Raw genomic sequence first — 19,294 nt, 5'->3', positions numbered from 1 at the left:
TTTCTTAGTTTGGGTTGTAGTAGTGGTTCTCCTACTAGATTGTTAGGGTTGGTGCCAATCACGATGGTTTTTATCGTGAATAGCTATGTCAGAGCCTAAGTTGGTTGATCTCATTGAACCAAAATGATTCTAGTAGAGTCTTACGGAACGGTACGTTGATGTCAGTACTTTTTTTGAAAGGCTATACGACTTAGGAAAAATTCACTTCTTTCTAATCCTTTGTGTTATGGATTGAATCCGATTGTTATTTTCTTGATACAAATTGATATCTTTCCTCCTTCACTCTATGGTCCAAACTAGAGAAGCAAAAACGGTAACATTGTCGATAGCAAGAGAGGAGTTGTATAGACTATAGTTTAATAGGGTTACCATTCGGAACAAGTAGCCATTTACTCGGATAGTTGACATTTTTATCTAATTGTAAGGTGCATTGATATTCTCTAGGATTGATTTAATGTCTAGTTACTATCATTTAAAGAATGATGCAGTTAAGTATTGGTTTGTACAACTTATGTGATTGAATATTAGTTTTATAGGGCTTGTAGGCTATTATTGTCGCTTGTGATATGAGTTAAGTCCAATTGGTATCTCTCGATTCTAATTGGTATCTCAACGAAGTAAGCTAGAGGAACACAAGCAAGATAAATAAAACAGAGAAGGTTCCAATTGGTATATGGTCTTAGGATCGTATAAGGCATGAATTATCATTCACAATCATCTATGGAGAGAAATAACTATTTAATGACTTAGACTTATCTGCGAATTGTATCTTAGAATGATGAATATGTGCTTCTAGTTGTCTCAAATTAACTATGAATGTAGACGGTGTATTACTTGAATGTTTTTATATGATTAGGTGCCTAGTATTGCTTGACTGGATGTAATATGTGTAATGTGTTGGTCTAAATGTTGAAAGTGCACCTATTGTAACCGCTTGAGTGTTGTGGGACTGGTTGTAAAAGGAAAATCATCATGAGATTAGGCGCAAGGGGCTAGATAAATTATGATGTGGTTTGTAAGAGAGAAATCTTGATGTGTGTTGCGACCAACTAATAATCGTGTGAATGTCTAGGTATATCCTGAGAATGAGTGAGTTGTAGTGTTGACTGTCACATAAGAGAAATTGTGGAATGTGTGTCGTTAAGATTAACTCTAGGTAACTAATGATTGTACTAGCTATGGGGATTATTCCAAAGTTTGTAAGTAAAGTAAGGACCTTTGTGGAAATTATAAAAGAGAAAAAGTTCAAAAAATTAGTTGGCTTGGGTTCTATTTTCGTTATGGTCGCTGGGGCGGGATTCTTTCCACTAAAGAGGGATAGGGCGAGAAAGAATCTCAGCCCTAACTCCCATGTTTTCCTAGTCATAATTATGGATCTTGAATTTTACCACAGTGTAGAGCAATTGAATATAAGTTATAAGGTATGTCAGGATTGTGGAGAACCTGGTCATATGAGGGTCAGATGTAATAATCACAAGTGCTAAAATTGTTGTTGATCTTGATTATACTTATTTGTACATGTCAATGCAATTATTTCCTGGTTATTTGATGTGGTTTTGTTATATACTTGATGCCCTCATCCATGTTTCTACCCTAGTTGAGGAGTCAGTCATAGTCACCCATGTGTATTGTATTTTCCTATTGTGTGGTGGATTGTCAGATTTATGTTGATTTGGTTATGCTAGATATGACTGGCTTGATATAATCATAACTATGACTTTGTTGTTCCTTATTATATCGGGAATAATTGTGGTCCCAAGACGGTTACTCTAGAGATCCCCGGTAGAGAAAGATTAAAATAGGAAGGGGTATACAAGTCTAAGCTAGCTAAGATCATATCCTTCATTTGGGATAGAAAACTGGTAGGGAAGGATTGTTTGGCGTGATTGGTTCATATTAGGGATATTGTGGTCGAATCTCCTTCTATTGAATCTATTCATGTGGTGTTAGAATGTAGAGATCTTAAAGCTTAAATCCAAGGGTTTCTTGATAAAGGTTTCATCCATCCTAGTGTTTCTCCATGAGGGCTATTATCTTTTTTGTTAAAAAAAGAAGGGTAGTATAAGGACTAGTGATTTTATCCTAATCCATACGGAGTGGATTAATACCAAAATGACAATCTTATGGATAAAGAAAGTTCTATTGAATATACTTGGCTGAAGGAGATTGCTGATTCTAGGTAGAAAGTGCATGTAAATGGTGTTAGTCCTTCTAATATGATGAGTATACTTGAGTTAAGGTATCATGTTGATGAAGAGGTTGAATTTGTAGTGATAGTCAGGGCTAATTGAGCATAATGGGAAAAAGAGTTTGTAGTAGATTATGACAGGATGCAACTATATTTGGTGTAGTAATTTTGACTTGTGAATATCTCAGGTTGTATATTTCTAATATTTGTTGAGTAATGTGGTTGTATGTTTAAGAGTTTGTGGGACACCACTCATATAGAGTTTTAAAGATCTAAGTATAATGGGATGTGATACAACCTTTAAAGAGAGACGAGGGCAAAAATATTGTATTGATTGGAAATGCTAAAGAGCTATCTTTAGAGGTATAGATAATTGGCTGAAGGGATGTATAATTTCATTAGTGTTGTTGTGATTATGGTAATAGTGTCACAAGTCCATAAGATTAGTTATAAACTATTTAGAAGACTTGAGAAAGGAGTATACAGACACTAGCTCAAAGGTAAGGAAAATTGCTTCGTTTACTTCGAATTCTGATATGTAGATCTATGGGAATAGACATTACCATGAAAGGTTTTTTCTGAGCGTAGTAGGTTAAAAATATGTTGCAAAAGGTGGAATTGAATTTCTTCAAAAATTGTTCTCTCTCGAATTGTGCCACTGCAGCGATGTGGCGGACGAGATGGGACTTAAAATCATAGACTTTTGAACAAGGTCTCGTTGTTTCAAAATTTTCGCTGCAGCGAGATTTCGTGCCGCTGTAGCGGGATGAGCGCGACTTAAGGTTGTTAATAAAAATATAAGCTAATGTTGATAGACAAGGGGATTGTGTTTTACGATTGAATTACCATTTATATTTTTCATTAGAAGTCTACATTGAGGTGATATATTTTATCAAGGTATGAGTTTGCAAGGTGAGGAATGATTAAATTTATCATGTATTGAGCTTTCAAAAAGACTTACACCTAGGTTGAGTTGTAAAGATAATTACTGTTGAAATGTTAAAGTACCTAATAAAGGTTACCACTTTAAAGGTATTGGTTTCGATTAAGGTAAATGGTCGGAGTGTTCATGTTGGTGGGTAGTATTGAGAATATGAGCTCCAACGGAAAGATATGAATAGTATGTAGAATCAAGTGAGTGGAAATGGTTGATATCGACTCTTCAAAGGAAAACCTTTTGTATTATTCAATAAATTCCTATGTGACCATCTATTTTGATTTGTGCATGGTTATGTGTGTGATGAACAAACTATGGTCAGGAATGCTTTTATTTTGAGGGTGGATCCCTAGTGGTGGATCAAGTGAATAAATACTGTGATGTTCTCTTGGTTGAATAGGATGATTGTGAACAATTGGTTATTTAGATTACTTATGTGGTATGGACTTGCAGTTGTTAAAAGTAGTTTAATGGTTTTGCTTGTATCACCTTGCTTATGAGAGTTTATAGAAGAGATACCATGCGTAATTATGGTTGGCCGACAATCTTAATATTCATCTAGTCGTTGAGGTTATGTATTGGTGTGTGTGATTGAATGTGGGGATCATTGAATCCAATTCTACTGTTTTTAAGGGGTAATCTACAATTACTAAATCTAGAATTTTGATAGTGTTATTGGATGGCGTGTATGGGTGAACATATCTCTCAATGAGTTTTTGATGTCTAAAGATTGAAATTTGTGTAACTTAAGCTTATGAAAATTTATGATGTGAAATGGAGATGTTGATAAGAACTATGATTGTTTGGGTATTCTGAGTGTGTGTTGGTTGGTTGGTTTAGGTTTACCTCTAATTTTGACGAGTTTTGAGTTTAGAATTTTATCATGGTTATGTGAAGAAGGATTAGTCCTTATGATTGTGCTAAAATCCATGATAACATGTGGCAGACGTATGTACAATCAACTTTGGTGGTTGTTGGGATTCATTTTGTTAATTAGTTAAGTTTACATACAACAATATGTATCACTCGGGTGTTAGATGACTTCAAGATGAATAGTAAGGGAGGATGTGTAGGTATAAAATTGGTTGGTTTGCGGTTGGAGATTGAAACCCTTAGGAGGTATAATGGATTCGGTAAGAAGGGCATGCGAGATAAGTACCCCTAGGAATTTGACATTTCAGATACTACTCTAACTTTATTTTACCGAAGTCTTTCCTAGTTGATCACTCAGAGGAAGAATGATGGGTAAATTTGTATCTATAATAATGACCTGATTTAGTCGTTATGAAAAAGTCAATGAAGAGAGAATTGGGGCCAGAAAACTCCTTCGTAGTAACTCAGAATTACCCAACTAGTCCAGATTTGGAAGAAAACGGATTCATTAAGGTGTAGGGAAAATCTAGTAGTAAATGAAATTTCTAATTGTGAATTTTATTATATGAGTGGATATCTAAGACGATTAGGAACCCTAACACTTTATGAAATCAAATTTGGACGAGTAGAACTCCCGAAATTGATTTGTTCGTGAATGAGTACATTCTGTCCTCGCTATTGTCGCTGTAGCGGGATTCACGCCGCTGGTGCAGCCCCTCTGCAGCGGGATGGGTCAGCCTGGCCCGAGACAGACGCGTTTTTTAAAGTCTCTTATAAACCCTAAGATGACCTTATTTGGTATATTTTGACTTTTATGACTAAGGAGGCAACCCTAGACGAGTTCATAACAATTTTTATCATTTTTAGGTTAAACATAAGGTTTTAAATTCCCGAATCCATTTTTTGATCCGTATAACCTATTTTCTTGGGTTATTATCGATGGGGAAGGATTTTGATCTAAGAGTTATGGTGGAAAAATCCTATTTTCGGTATTATGGTCTTTGGTTTTGTCTAGGGTTATTGAGTTAATTATAATCCAAATAATTAGACATTTGATATTTAATTCTTGCTTATATTAATTGTTACAAACCTATAACAAGCGAAAAATATTCAGAAAGGGAAGATTCAAGTGTCTGTGGGGATTCAAGCTTGTATTAGAGATAGGTGATGGTTGTGATTTCATGTTGGTGTGATATGTTTTGTTATTGCTTCATTATAATGCATGTATGTATGAGAATGTTGCATTATTGATCACACACTATGTAAATGAGTATGAACGAATAATTTTAAGCCATGAATCACCCTCTTGTTGTAGGATCTTGATGATGTAATTTTGTATGTGATTGTGATGTGTGATAGGGATCGGAATGCCACATTCCGGCATACAAATTGTGATTGATTGCCATGTTCCAGTATGCTGACTTGGATCGGTTTCACACTCCAGCATAAAAATTAGATCAAATTGCCACATTCCAGTATTTCTAACAGTTTGACTTTGGGTTCCGTGAGAGGAGCAACTACTTGTGATAATTGTACTCATTGTGTAAGGACTATGACTTATGACTTCTCAAAGAGTTCTACTTAGTGTGGATGATAGAATGTGACGTCATTCATGAATTGCACAAGTAGACTCTTAGGATTGGTTGTGGTTTTGTTCTCTTACTCTATGAAAATTGTGTAAATCAATGTTGTTGATATTCTATATATTATATGGTTATATTGTTGCTTTGACTTATATATGTTTCACTTAGTGGGATAGTCGTGTGATCCTACTAGTGTGGTTGTGTACTGATACTGCACTTGCTCTTATTTTGTTGAGTACAAGACCTTCCAAAGGCTATTGATAGACATTGTTTAGAAGATCAATGACCATTTGAATTCAAAGGTGAGCTAGTTCTTCCGGGATGCCTCGAGTTCTCTTTTTTTAAGTGCACTCTTTTCAAACTCAGACTATTGGATATGTTGTTGTTAGTTTTGGGGTTGTATCTCTTGTTTGTAGATTTGTCTTTAGCAGAGTTTTCGTACATTGACTTTCAGGTTCTAGGTATTTGATTTCCGCATTATTTTAGTTGCTTAGTTTGAGTTGTAGTAGTGTTTCTCCTACTGGATGGTTAGAGTGGGTGCCAATCACGATGATTTGGATCGTGAAAATAATGTCTATAACTACGCTCACTAATTAAAACAAATAAAGAAAAATATTTTTAAAAAAAATACCAGAGAGATATTTGATAAATGTACTATAATTTTGGAGATGAAAATATCCAACAGTGAAATATTGAGTATTTTTTACCTTTTCAAAATAGGAGTCTTATTTGGTAAAATGATAATTATAATTAAATATATTTTAAAACAATTAAATTCAAGTTTTCAACAAATACCAAAGGAAAGAAATTGATGAAACACCAATATACATAGACATCAAAGGATAATTTAAAATCAATACCACGTCATGTTGTACATATTCTTGAACTCTTACGACTATTTCTACTTGTCCAATTAATACAATAAAGGATAATTTATAATCAATGCCACATCATGCTATATATATTCTTAAACTCTTACGACAATTTTTACTTGTCTAATATTACATCAATGGATAATTTATAATTAAATTCCTAATTTGTCTTTATTATTAACAATTGTCATTTCATAATGCATTTTCAAAATATTAAATTTATCATATTCAAATGGTAATATACTAAAATCATCATTGTATTAATTAATTAATGCTCCATAAAAGATGTGTCGAAGTCAAAACTATTTATCTAACACTAACAAATATGTAAAACTTGTCATAATGCAAATTCGGAAGTTACATCAATTTTCAAAAGAAATATTTAAATTAATCAATTATCCATTATCAACCATGATCTATATCGTAGCCAAAAATTTCATGAAGGTTGTCCAAGAATCGCATAGATACAAAAAAGAATTTGACAATGGGTGCAGCAAAATTTTGAAATTGAACTATATAACATTAGAAATTAATTTTTTTTCATGAAAAAATATACCAAAATTTTTAAAATCAAACCACGTAAGATTTAACTTGAATTTTCATGTTTATTTAAACCACATAAGAAAGAGAAATTTAGTTTATGATGAAATCCCTTTTATACTTCAAGATTTCACCAAATTTTGGCGACTTAACAAGATATGAAAAATAAAGAGTAAAATCAAACGAGATTTTCTAAAAAGGAATAGAGTCTTTTTCACTTTTAATAGCAGTATAGAAAAAAATTAGGATTTTGTAATTAAATTTAAATTAAACAATTACTTTTAAATTTTATAGATAATACTTTCTCCGTCCGGCATTGTTTGTTACGGTTTCTATTTTTAGAGTCAAACAATATAAACTTTGACTAGCATTTTAAGATATATTTTTTTTGTCATATATATATGCAAAAAATTATAATTTATAGTACTTTTCATATAGTTTTAAAATATCTAATTTTTTATTTAAAATATTGAATTAATTGTGATATAATTTAACTTTAAAAATTAGTCAAATTAAATTTCGAAAAGCGTAACATGACAAACAATTTCGGACGGAGGGAGTATGAGTTTTGGATATTCGGAAGAAACAATGTCAAAAAACAAACACATCAACTGGGATTCGAACCAATGTATGCGAGCATTTTGCAATGCGTTGGCCAAAGATACCGCTCGTCTAGAAGACTTTAGTATGTTTAAGGGTGTCCAAAATGTGATATTTAATCATTTAAGATGTAATTTTACTTATATATACGACGTAATTTTCCTGCGAAGAGTTTCCAATTGGACACCCTGGGTATAGTGTACCTCCGCCCTTGATATATATGTTACAATTCTACAAAAGCATTTATATATGCATTGTGCTTAGGGCTATATTAATAATACTTTTCTGGTTTTAGTGAAAATCATATAGCTTTTATTGTTAATACGTCAGATAATCAGGTTTGTACGTCAGATAATCAGGTTTGTTTTCTGTTCATTTTTCTAATAATTTTTCACATGATTTTTTTCTATTTGTGTTGCAAAAAACAAATTCTATTATGCTTTAAATCCTTTTATGAAAAACTTTCTTTTTTTGTTATTTTGATTGTAAAAAAATGAGAGCTTTGGCGCGTTTTGATAACAAAATCTTTTGTTTTCGTAGGCGTTTGAACAAAAAATTTGTGAAATTTGAAAAGAAAAATAATAGCATTTAGACAAAAGTTGAATTGATTTCTCACATGGCTGGTTACTGAACTAATAATTAAATACTATCTAAAAAAAACATTTTTTTGTTGAATAGAATTGAATCAACAAGAAAGCTACTTTTGTTGATAACAAATATTAGTTGAGTGTGACCACCTAAGTTTTTTCGTTCATTAGTAATATTATTATTATTATTTTTTTATCTTTATTTATGAACACCAAATTTAAGCATTTGAACTTTTACCTATCAATCTCTTATACTTTTATAAATTTTCTTCAAATATTTGTCCTATGTTTTCTCACGATTCAATATGGAAACCCTTGCATTTCTAGTTCAAAACTAAAAGGTGTTGTGGGAGAACATAGTGGTCATTGCACTGAGGAGTATAAGGTTTTTTCTTTAAAAAAAAATAAAAAAATAAAAAATTAATTATTATATAATTTTAATGTTCTCTTAATGCAAGTGTGATATTCAATTGCCTTTTAACGCGTGTAGCCACACTTTTGTGCCAACTCAATTATTTTAATGCCACATAAGGTTGGTCAATGGTCATAGGGTTTGATATATTATGTTTTATTGAGTATAAGCGTTCAGTTGACCAATAAATAAGTAGAAGAGTTCACAATACAAACTGATATAAGTATAAGGGTCCACCAGATCATTTTACCATAAGAATACAATAACTTTTGTAATAGTTTCTCTAAACAAAAATCATCATTTAAGAGATACAGTGATGATACAACGATTTACCTCACGCTGCTAGCACATCTTATACCCGGCCAAAGGTATAAGAACTGAACTGCCTAATGGATATACTAGTCTACTGTGAAAAGGGTTCATCTAAAAAGTATGACTCCTTTTATACCCATGGTGACAACATGGTTTATGGGGGCTGTGAGTTTTCTGAACTCTCCCTCATATCGGTGCTCAATACTACTCCCAAAAATATACTAGCTCTTATGTTTTAAAAACATACTGATTCTTTCGGAATACTTAGTCCCCATATACCATTGAAAAAAAGAACTTCAATGTAACTCATTACTTATCTTGAAACTTGAATCTTAAAACAAGGTTAAAATGTTTAAATAAGACTCTTGAAACCTTTAAAAACTTTACTTTGACTTACTTCTTAACTTTAGACTTGACTCTTTACTTCCTTGACTTTGATCTTAACTTTCCTTAAATTGAATTATGGATTCAAGGTTATGATTTGAATTCTTTAATGATTTCTAAGTGTTTATAAGTCATTTGAAGTAATTAGAATCATTGGGAGATGTTAATGTACCTTGGAAGGACTAGCGAGGGCTAGACTACGAAAACTAGGCGAAAAAAGCCAATCAGAGCGTACTGATGGCGCGCCGTGCCAGCCTCAGTTGATTGAGGCTTGGTTATGGCGCGCGCCAGGTTTCAGTGACTGAAGCCAGGTCTCTGGCGTACGGTAGGAGCAACGTGCCTGGCTTTCCCAGGTGTGTTTGATGAATTTTTCACTTCATTTTTCAATCTACAATTCACCTAAACCTCTATGTTTTCATCCCCAAACCCCTAGGATCTTTAATACGTTCAATACCCATCAGATAAAAACCCAAAACAACATCGTTAACTACTAATCAACATTAATGGTTATTCAATCAACTCAACCAAAAAGGAATTCGACAAGATTTATCAAGAACTCATTCAAATTATGTGGACAACTCAAAAACTACAGAACATAATCAAGATTGGTGTGTGGATGAATTAATCCAACACGAAAGATATCACATACATAATAGGGATCACCCACGACGAATTCCACTAGAATCCCTTGACGTTCTTAGCGAAATCTTGATCTTTCTCACTTATTCTTCTTTTCTTCTCTTTTATCCCAAGCGTTAAGCGTAAAAAACTTTTATAATCTGAACCAAAACTTGTTTTAATCCCAACTTAAACCCTTAAAATGAATTAGGAAATAAATGGGTGAAAAGACTAGTTTGTCCTTCCTTAAATCCGGATTGGACTTCTCTTAATTCAACAGCCCAACTTCCGAGAGGTGTATCTCCCTCATACGATATCAAAATTTTGAAAACTGGGAGCCGTTGGAAAGATATTTCCAAGGTCTTTCCAACCATAATAAGAACTACCTCTAACTCATTCTGAGCTAGAAGTTATGACTGTTTGAAAAAGACCACAACTCACTTTAAAACTTAGGAATCTTTTCCAGATTTTCCCTTTCTTTCCATAAGTGATTATTCCTAGTTTCTTTGCTTATTACAGGATAATACGATATACAAGATGTTACAATAACCCCCCTTGAGAACATTCATCCTCGAATGAGATTTCTTTCATTACGCTAAGAATAGTAACATCAAGTTCAACACTCAAAATCAAAAGCAAGTACAACATGCTTACTCATAATTTATAAAGTACTTAATAAGAGAATTAGTACCTTGATCTGAATTCCCTATGGGTTCAAAGAGATGTGGATATATCTTCTTCATATTCTCTTCATCTCCCAAGTTGCTTCTTTAACAAACTGGTTCCTCCAAAGGATCTTGACAGACGCAACTTCCTTTGTGCTTAACTTGCAAACTTGATGATCTAAAATCTGAATTGAAATCTCTTCATAGGATAATCTATCCTTAATTCAAAAAATTTCAGTTGGTATAATCATTGAAGGATCACCCATGCACTTTTTTCACTATAGAGATGTGAAATACTGGATGAACCGCTACTAACTCTTATGGTAGCTCCAACTCATAAGATACACTGCAAATTCTCTTAGATATTCTATAAGGTCCAATATACCGGGGACTATGTTCCCTCTTCTTACAAAACCTCTTCATACCCTTCATGGATGAAACTTTCAAATATACCCAATCATCCACCTCAAACACCAAAGACTTTCTCTTTACTTCTGTGTAGGACCTCTGACGACTCTGTGTCGTTTTCAATCTCTCTTGGATCACCTTCACCTTCTCTATGGCGTGGTGAACTAGATCTGGTCCTATCAACCCTGATTTACCTATTTCAAACCACCCAATAGGAGATCTGTATCTTCTCCCATAAAGACCTTCATATGGATCCATCTAGATGCTCGAATGGTAACTGTTATTGCAAGAGAACTCAACGAGAGGTAGGTGATCATACCATTTCCCCTTGGAATTGATCATGCAAGCCCTCAACATATTTTCTAAGGTCCGGATACTACGCTCCGCTTGCCCATCTGTTTGAGGATAAAAAGTACTGCTTAAGTTTCACCTTTGAACCCAAACCTTTCTAGAAAGACTTTTAGAACTGTATAGTAAATTGGGCACCTCTATCTGAAATGATTGAAATTGGGACTCCATGAAGTCTCATCACCTCATGAATGTAACTTTGCATAATCCTCTGCCGAATGAGTGGTCTTTACTGGCAAGAAGTGGGCTGATTTTGTCATTCTATCAACAATCACCCAAATCGAATCATGTTTTCTGCGACACCTTGGGAACCCGGTGATAAAGTACATATTAATCATATCCCACTTCCATCCTGGAAGTTCTACATTCTAAGCCAAACCTCCAAGCCTTTCGTGTTCTAATTTCACTTGTTGGCAATTTGGGCACTTGGCAACAAACTCAGCAATGCCCTTCTTCATGCCTTCCCACCAATAGACCTTTCTCAAATCCTTGTACATCTTTCTGGAACCTGGATGAATGGAATACCTTGAGCTATGACCTTCCTCCATGATCCTCTCTTGGAGTCCATCCACCCTAGGTACACACAACCTACCTTGATATATCAGCACACCATCCCCTCGTGTTTAAAATCCAAAACTCTTTGCTTATGAACATTTGTCTTCGAGTCAATAAAAATGAGGTCTTGGTTTCGCTTTTTTTCCCTTCTGACACTAGTGATGTCTTAGCCCCATTGGTCACCACTATCCCCCCCTTTTGTGGAATCTGTAAGTTTGATTCCAGGCATGCAAATCTATACAAATCTTTGGCAAGCTCCATCTTTTCTTATTCAACATGGGCGGTACTCCCCATGGATAACATCCTTAAAGTATTAGAAAACACATTACCCTTACATGGGTGGTAAAGAGTACTCATATCATAATTCTTGAGTAATTCTGACTACCTCATCTGTCTTAGATAGAACTCTTTCTGGGTGAAAACATATTGTAAGCTCTTGTGGTCAGTGAATATGTCAACATAAACGCCTTACAAGTTGTGACACCATATCTTCAAGGTGAAAACTAAAACAGCCAACTCTAAGTCATGGGTTAGATAATTCTTCTCATGAACCTTCAACTATCTAGAGGCATAAGCTATAACATTTCAATTCTGCATCAACACGCAACCTAAACCAATTCTTGATGCATCACAGTACACCACAAAACCTTGAGTACCCTCTGGAAAGGTCAAAATCGGAGCAGTAATCAACCTCTTTTACAACTCTTAAAAGCTTTTCTCACAAGTTTCATACCATTGAAACTTAATTGCTTTCTGAGTTATCTTGGTCAAAAGAGACGAGATAGATGAAAATCCCTCAACAAATCTTCTATAATAGCCAGCCGAACCCAAGAAACTCCTTATATCTGTTGGAGATGTGGGTCTAGGCCAACCCTGAACTGCTTGTATCTTTTGGGTATCAACTCTAATCCTATCACCAAAAATAATGTGGCCCAAGAATGCCACAGACTTAATCCAAAACTCACACTTAGAGAACTTGGCATTTAACTCCTTATATTTCAAAGTCTGAAGAACTATTCTGAGGTGACTAGCATGATATTTTTCATTCCTTGAATAGATTAGTATGTCATCAATAAATATGATAACAATCAAATCTAAATATGGTTTACAAGACTTTGTATATAAGATTCATGAATGTTGCAGGCGCATTGGTCAAACAAATGACATAACCAAAGCTCATAATGCCCATATTTGGTTCTAAAGTTGTCTTTGGAATATCCATTCCATAACTTTCAGCTGATGGTAGCCTGATCTGAGATAAAATTTTGAGAAATAGGAAATACCCTGAAGCTAGTACAAAAATCATCTATCATTGGAAGAGAATACTTATTCTCGATGGTAACCTTATTCAATTGGTGGTAGTCTATATATGCACATCCTAAGGGAACCATCCTGATTTCTCACAAACAAGACCAGAGCACCCCAAGGTGAGACACTTGGTTGAATAAAACCCTTATATAACAGATCTTTCAATTGTTCTTTCAACTTTTTTAACTTTGTTGGTGCCTTTATATATAGCGGAATAGAGATAGGCCGAGTATCTAGAAGAAGGTCTATACTGAAGTCTATTTCTCTCTCAGGAGGGACTCTAGGGAGATCATCTCTACACAATTATGAAAATCCTTTCACTAATAGAACTGACTGAATATGAGGTATCTCAACACTAGAGTCATTAACTCGGACTAAGTGATAGATACAACCTAAGAAACTAACTTCCTCACCTTATGATACGAAACAAATCGACCCTTAAGCACTGCTAAACTGTCTTTCCTCTATAAGACTAGCTTATTTGGAAACTGAAACTTGAGTACTCGAGTCTTACAATCAACTGAGCCGTAACAGGCATGAAGCCAGTCTATACCAAGAATGACATCAAAGTCTACCATGTTTAACTCAACTAAACTAGTTATGGTGTTCTTATGATTGATGGAAATAGGACAATCACGATAGACCCTTTATTCTAAAATAGACTCTCCAACAAGGTTAGAAACACTTAATGGTTCACTAAGTTGCTCGAGAATATATCAAAGTTCATGGCAACGTATGGAGTTACAAAATATAAAATCGCTCCTGGGTCTGGCAATGCATAAACAATAAAGTCAAGGACTTGAATCATACAAGTGAGAACGTCTAGTGAATTCACATATTCTTTGCAATTATTGAGACCATACAAGCGGTTTGTTCCTCCGCCAGCACTAGAAGTAGCTTCCCTAAGTGCAACCCTGTCTGGTGGAGAAACTAATGAACATTGAGTTATGTTGCCCCTATTAATAGCGCCTTGCTTGTTCTTTGGACTCTCCCTCAAGAAATACCCGAGCTGACCACACTTGAAGTAACCCGTGGAGCCCTCAAGAAAAATACCAGAGTGATTTCTACTCACTTGGGGCAGTCAGGAGGCTTACTATTTCCATACGCCACACTACCTTGTGAATATGCAAGCTTAGCTCGGGAGTTCTGACAATGATGCTCATATCTGTCTCTGGATGCATGTGCACTAGCATTTTATGGTGCAGACGACTTTTGTTTCTGAAGCTATGGACGATTCGAACCACTTTTCTTCTGTCCGACTCATTTTTAGTCTTGGATTTCTTGTTTTTGTACTCCTCTCGGTCCCTTAATTTTTTCCGTCCTCTACCTGCTGTATATAGACCATCAACCTCGATATGTCCATGTCTCCAATAAGCATTGCAGACCGACCCTCTTTGCTTGAAGAGCGACCCAATCCGGTAACGAACAACCTCATGTCCTTAACCATCTCCGGAGCATAATGAGATAGTTGGATGAATTTCAACCCATAATCATGCAGACTTAGTGAATCCTGCTTAGGGTGAGAAATTCATGTACCTTGGCCTCTCTCAGATCTCGGGGTAGAAACGCCCCAAGAAGGCCTCTTCAAAACAAGCCCAGCTCATAGGCGATGCATCTTCATCTCTACCTTCTTTCAACTGATCAAAACAAGTTCTTGCAATGCCCTTTAGTTGATAAGAAGCTAGCTTAACTATCTAGTTTCAATAACAAGCATCACCTCAAACACCTTTTTCAGTTCCTAATTGAAATTCTTTGTGTCCTTAATAGTGCTCGAACCAGTGAAGATATTTTCAAATAATGTGTGAACTAATTATATAAGATATTTGCAAATAATGTGTGAACTAATTTTCTGTCACACCCCATGCCTGCACCCTGGGCGTGGCCGGCACTCGAAGATCATTGTTGGCCTCAAGCGGACCTTCGACCTGTCTTACTTAACTCAGTGAAAGATAATAATCAATAAGCTTAACTGAATTGAAAGAATGTAATAACTAAAACATTCTAACTTGGCCAAATCTAGAAACACAAGTCTTAAATATAAGAGATAATACTGAAAAGACTCAAAGAACTAGCATTTGACCGTCCATCTATGAAGCCTCTAAAATTGAGAGGGATTTTGGGACAGACCCCACAACATCCTAAAAAAGAAAATACTAAAACAATAAAAGGGTCTTCCGGGATACAAGGAGGCTCGCCAACTAACTCTTGAGTTATTAACTGGATCAACAGTGCGCTGGATGTTGATCCTCGTTATCCGCATCTGCATCATAATACAATGCAGTCCAATTGACATCAATACATGGAATGTACCAGTATGCAGGTTGAAATTCTAGACAACATAGGCTAGATAGAGTCTTAAAGAAACTTAAAAACTTACATGGCTCAACTCAACTCAACATAACTTACTAATTTCAATATAAAACAATTTAAAACCAAGTGCAATATAAAGAAAAGTTGGTGTGTGGGTGAACTAAATCAATACTATGTGATTCACATACCCTTTTAGGGATCACCCCGACGAATTCCACATGCAAAGGTTGAGCGTTCTTGGTGATTCGTGATTCCTCTCCTCTTTTCTCTTCTCCAAGACCTAGTGTGAATTCACTTTTTCCTAAACTGAACAAAGTCATGTTTGCCCAAATTAAATCGTCCAAACGAATTAATTAAATTCGGTGAGGAAAAGACAACTTTGCCCTTCCCAAATTCAGATTGGACTTTCCTTAATTTAACAGTCCAACTTCCAAAAGGCATTACTCACTTGTAACATCTCGTAACTCATGGTAGCCAAGAATAAGCTAAGAAAACTAAAAAATTTCACGTGTGGAAAGAAAAGGGAAAATCTGGAAAAATTGCCTATAGTTAAAAAGGTGGGTTTTTGGTAATTTTCAAATAGTTATAACTTCTAACTCAAGATGAATTAAATTCAGTTCTTTATATGGTTGGAAATTCCTTGAAAAAATCTTACTAATGACGTTGTTTTTGTTTGATTCCAATATCGTATGAGGGAGATATGTCTTTCAAAAATTGGGTTGTTGAAACAAGAAAAGTCCAATCCGAATTTAAGGAAGGGCAAACTACTCTTTTTAACAATGTAGTTTTGATTCGTTTTAAGGGTTTAATTGGGGTAAAAAGAAGTTTTAGTTTAGACTAGAAAAGTTCTTTCACGATTAGGGTTTGGGAGAAGAGAGAAGAGAAGAAGGAGAAGGGAGAACGATCAAGATTTCGCAAAGAACGCCAAGGGATTTCGAGTGAAATTCATCGGGAGTGATCCCTATCAAGGTATGTGACCTCTTTCATGTAGGATGAATTCATCACACACCAATCTTATTTCAATTCAGAAGTTTTAGAATTAATTACATAATTATAAGTGAATTCTTGATAATCTCATCGAATCCCTTTTTTTGGTTTAGTAGATTTCATGCCCATTGATGTTGATTAGTAATTTTTTGACGCTATTTTAAGTTAGAAAAAATGAGTATCAAGGGTATTGATGATCCTAGGGGTATGAGGATGAAACCATGGAGGTTTTAGGCATTTTAGGGCCAGAAAACGAGTTGAAAAATTCGTCAGACGCACCTGGGCAAGGCCAGGTGTGTCGCGCCTGCAGTGCACCTAAAGAGTGCTTCAGTTAACTAGGGCCTAGCGCGGCGCCCCTCCAGTGCACCAGAACCAAGCCTTAATCAACTGAGGATGACGCGGCGCGTCACCAGTGCGCCCGTATTGGCTTTTTTCTCAGTTTTTGTAGTTTAACCCTTTTTAAGGTACATTAACACCTTCTGATGATTCTAATTACTTCAAATGATCTCTAAACACCTAGAAATCATCGAAGAACGCAAATCATAACCTTCAATCGATAATCCAATTCAAGGAAAGTTAAGATCAAAGTCAAAGGAGTTAAGTTTAGAAGTTAAGAAGCAAGTCAAAGTAAAGTTTCTTAAAGTTTTCAACAGTCTTTATTAAACGTTTTAACTTTGTTGTAAGGCTCAAGTTACAAGTCACAGTAAAGAGTATGAAACTGAAGTCTTTCCTTCAAGAAATATAAGGAAACTAAGTATTCCCTATGAGACGAGTTAAAGTCAAGAGTTTAAAGTTAAGCAAAGAGTAAAGAGTTGAGTTCATTTCTCAAAAGTTAAAAGGGAACTAAGTATTCCCTAAGATTCATAAATGTCTTCAGATTTTGAGAAAGGTCAAAGGAAGCTAGACTTCCAACAGAGCCTATCGCTAGTTTCAGTAAAAAGGAAACTATGATTTCCAAGAGAGCTTTTAAAGATAAGCTTGAACAATTGCCTCAAATTAGAGAAGAAGTTGTTTTTAGAACATATGAACTAAGTATTTTGGGAGTAGTATTCATGGGAACACGAGCTTATATTAACTCAAGCCCCCATAAACCATGTAGACAACATGGATAGAATAAGGGTCATACTTTTTAGATGATTCCTTAATGGTTTTTAGCATAGACTGGTGGACCCACTAAGTAGTTCAGGTTCTATTCTGACGGCAAGGTATAGGATGGTCCTCTTGCAACATGAGGGAAGACGTTGTACCATCGCTTAGGCTCATAGTGATGGTTGTCGATTAGAGAATCTCCCACAGAAACTATGTTACTTTCATATATAAGTAAAGTTGAGTTTGTTATTGCATCTTCTTTAACAAATTAAGTAATTTTCTATTTTGCGTGTTGTATATATATATTGCATGTGTCTTTATTGCTTTATATAAAGTCAGTATTTCATGAGTTGAGTAGAGCCAAGGTAAGTGTTTCTTCTCATTCTTTTCGAGCTTAAGTGTTGTTTAGCATTCCAACTCGCATACCTGTGCATTCAATGTACTGATGCCAGTTGACCTGCATCATCTTATGATGCAGACGCAGGTAACCAGGATCAACATCATCCAGCGTCTCGTTGATCAAGTTTGAGCACTTAGAGTCAGTGATGAGCCTTATTGAATCCCGAAGAATCCTTTTATTACATTCCAGTCTTTTCGTTATAAAAACTTGTGGGGTTTGTCCAAACATTTATGTTAGTATTATAGAGGCTTCATAGGCAGATAGTCAGTCAGATTTTGAGTCTACCCTTATCTTGGCATTTCAGATGTTATAATTTTGGGACTTAAGTGTCATTTTGGTCAAGACATTTATTTAAGTTATTTTATGAGTGTATTTCTCGCGTTATGATTAAGTTAAGTCTTCAGCTGAGTTAAATAATCCAGGCCAAGGGTTCGACCAAGACTAGCAATGGTCATTGGGTGCCGTTCACGTCCGGAGTGTAGGCTAGGGGCGTGAAATCACTCATACGATATCGAAATCGCACAAACTCGGCGGCATTCGAAAGATTATTCTAAGGAATTTCCAACCAAATCTAGAACTACTCCTAACTCGTCTTGAGCTAGGAGTTATGGTCGTTTTAAAATAAACAAAACTTACTTATCTTACTTTGATAAATTTTCCATATTTTTCTTTTTCTTTCCAAAAATAAGTATTTTCAAATTTTAACCTCTTTTCTAGTCGTTTCTAGTAGCGAGATGTTACATTTTCTGCTTAGACCATAAGTTTCTATTCACGGTTTTTTATAGTGTTTATAACTGTAACGACCCGCTAGATCGTTTTGAGAACTAGGACTAGTTTGACTCCTTTTGAAAATTTAAAGGGGTATTTTTAAACTATTCAAAGACTAAGAATATTTAGTTGATAAAAATTTTAGTGAAGAATTTAAATAAGTAATATAGATAATAGATTAGTGGGGTTTCACGGTTAATAAACTCTTGTTTAGAAAATAAAAAAAGGGGTGGAGGCAGAAACTTACCGTAAGTGACGAACGAGAGGAGAAACAATAGCTTCTGCTAACGAAAACAAGGAACTTCTCATCCCTTTTCAATTCTACCAAGGTATGTTGTTAGAGTAATTTGGTTTGTTGTTATTATTATATTATTACATGGATAGTTAATATCAAAGTGGGAAGAACAATTGGTATCCATTATAATTAAAAGGAAAAAATGGCAGATCCTTCTAAAAATTTCCTACCGGCTTTCTGATGGTGTACATTGATTTAAGGGCTGATTTTTATCTTATTTTATCATTTTATTTCTTGTTATTATTATTCTAATTG

Source organism: Solanum pennellii, chromosome 12, assembly GCF_001406875.1.
Source record: "Solanum pennellii chromosome 12, SPENNV200".
NCBI classification, from domain to species: domain Eukaryota; kingdom Viridiplantae; phylum Streptophyta; class Magnoliopsida; order Solanales; family Solanaceae; genus Solanum; species Solanum pennellii.
The sequence above is the reverse complement of the archived record's forward strand: the minus strand, read 5'-3'. Positions refer to the sequence as shown.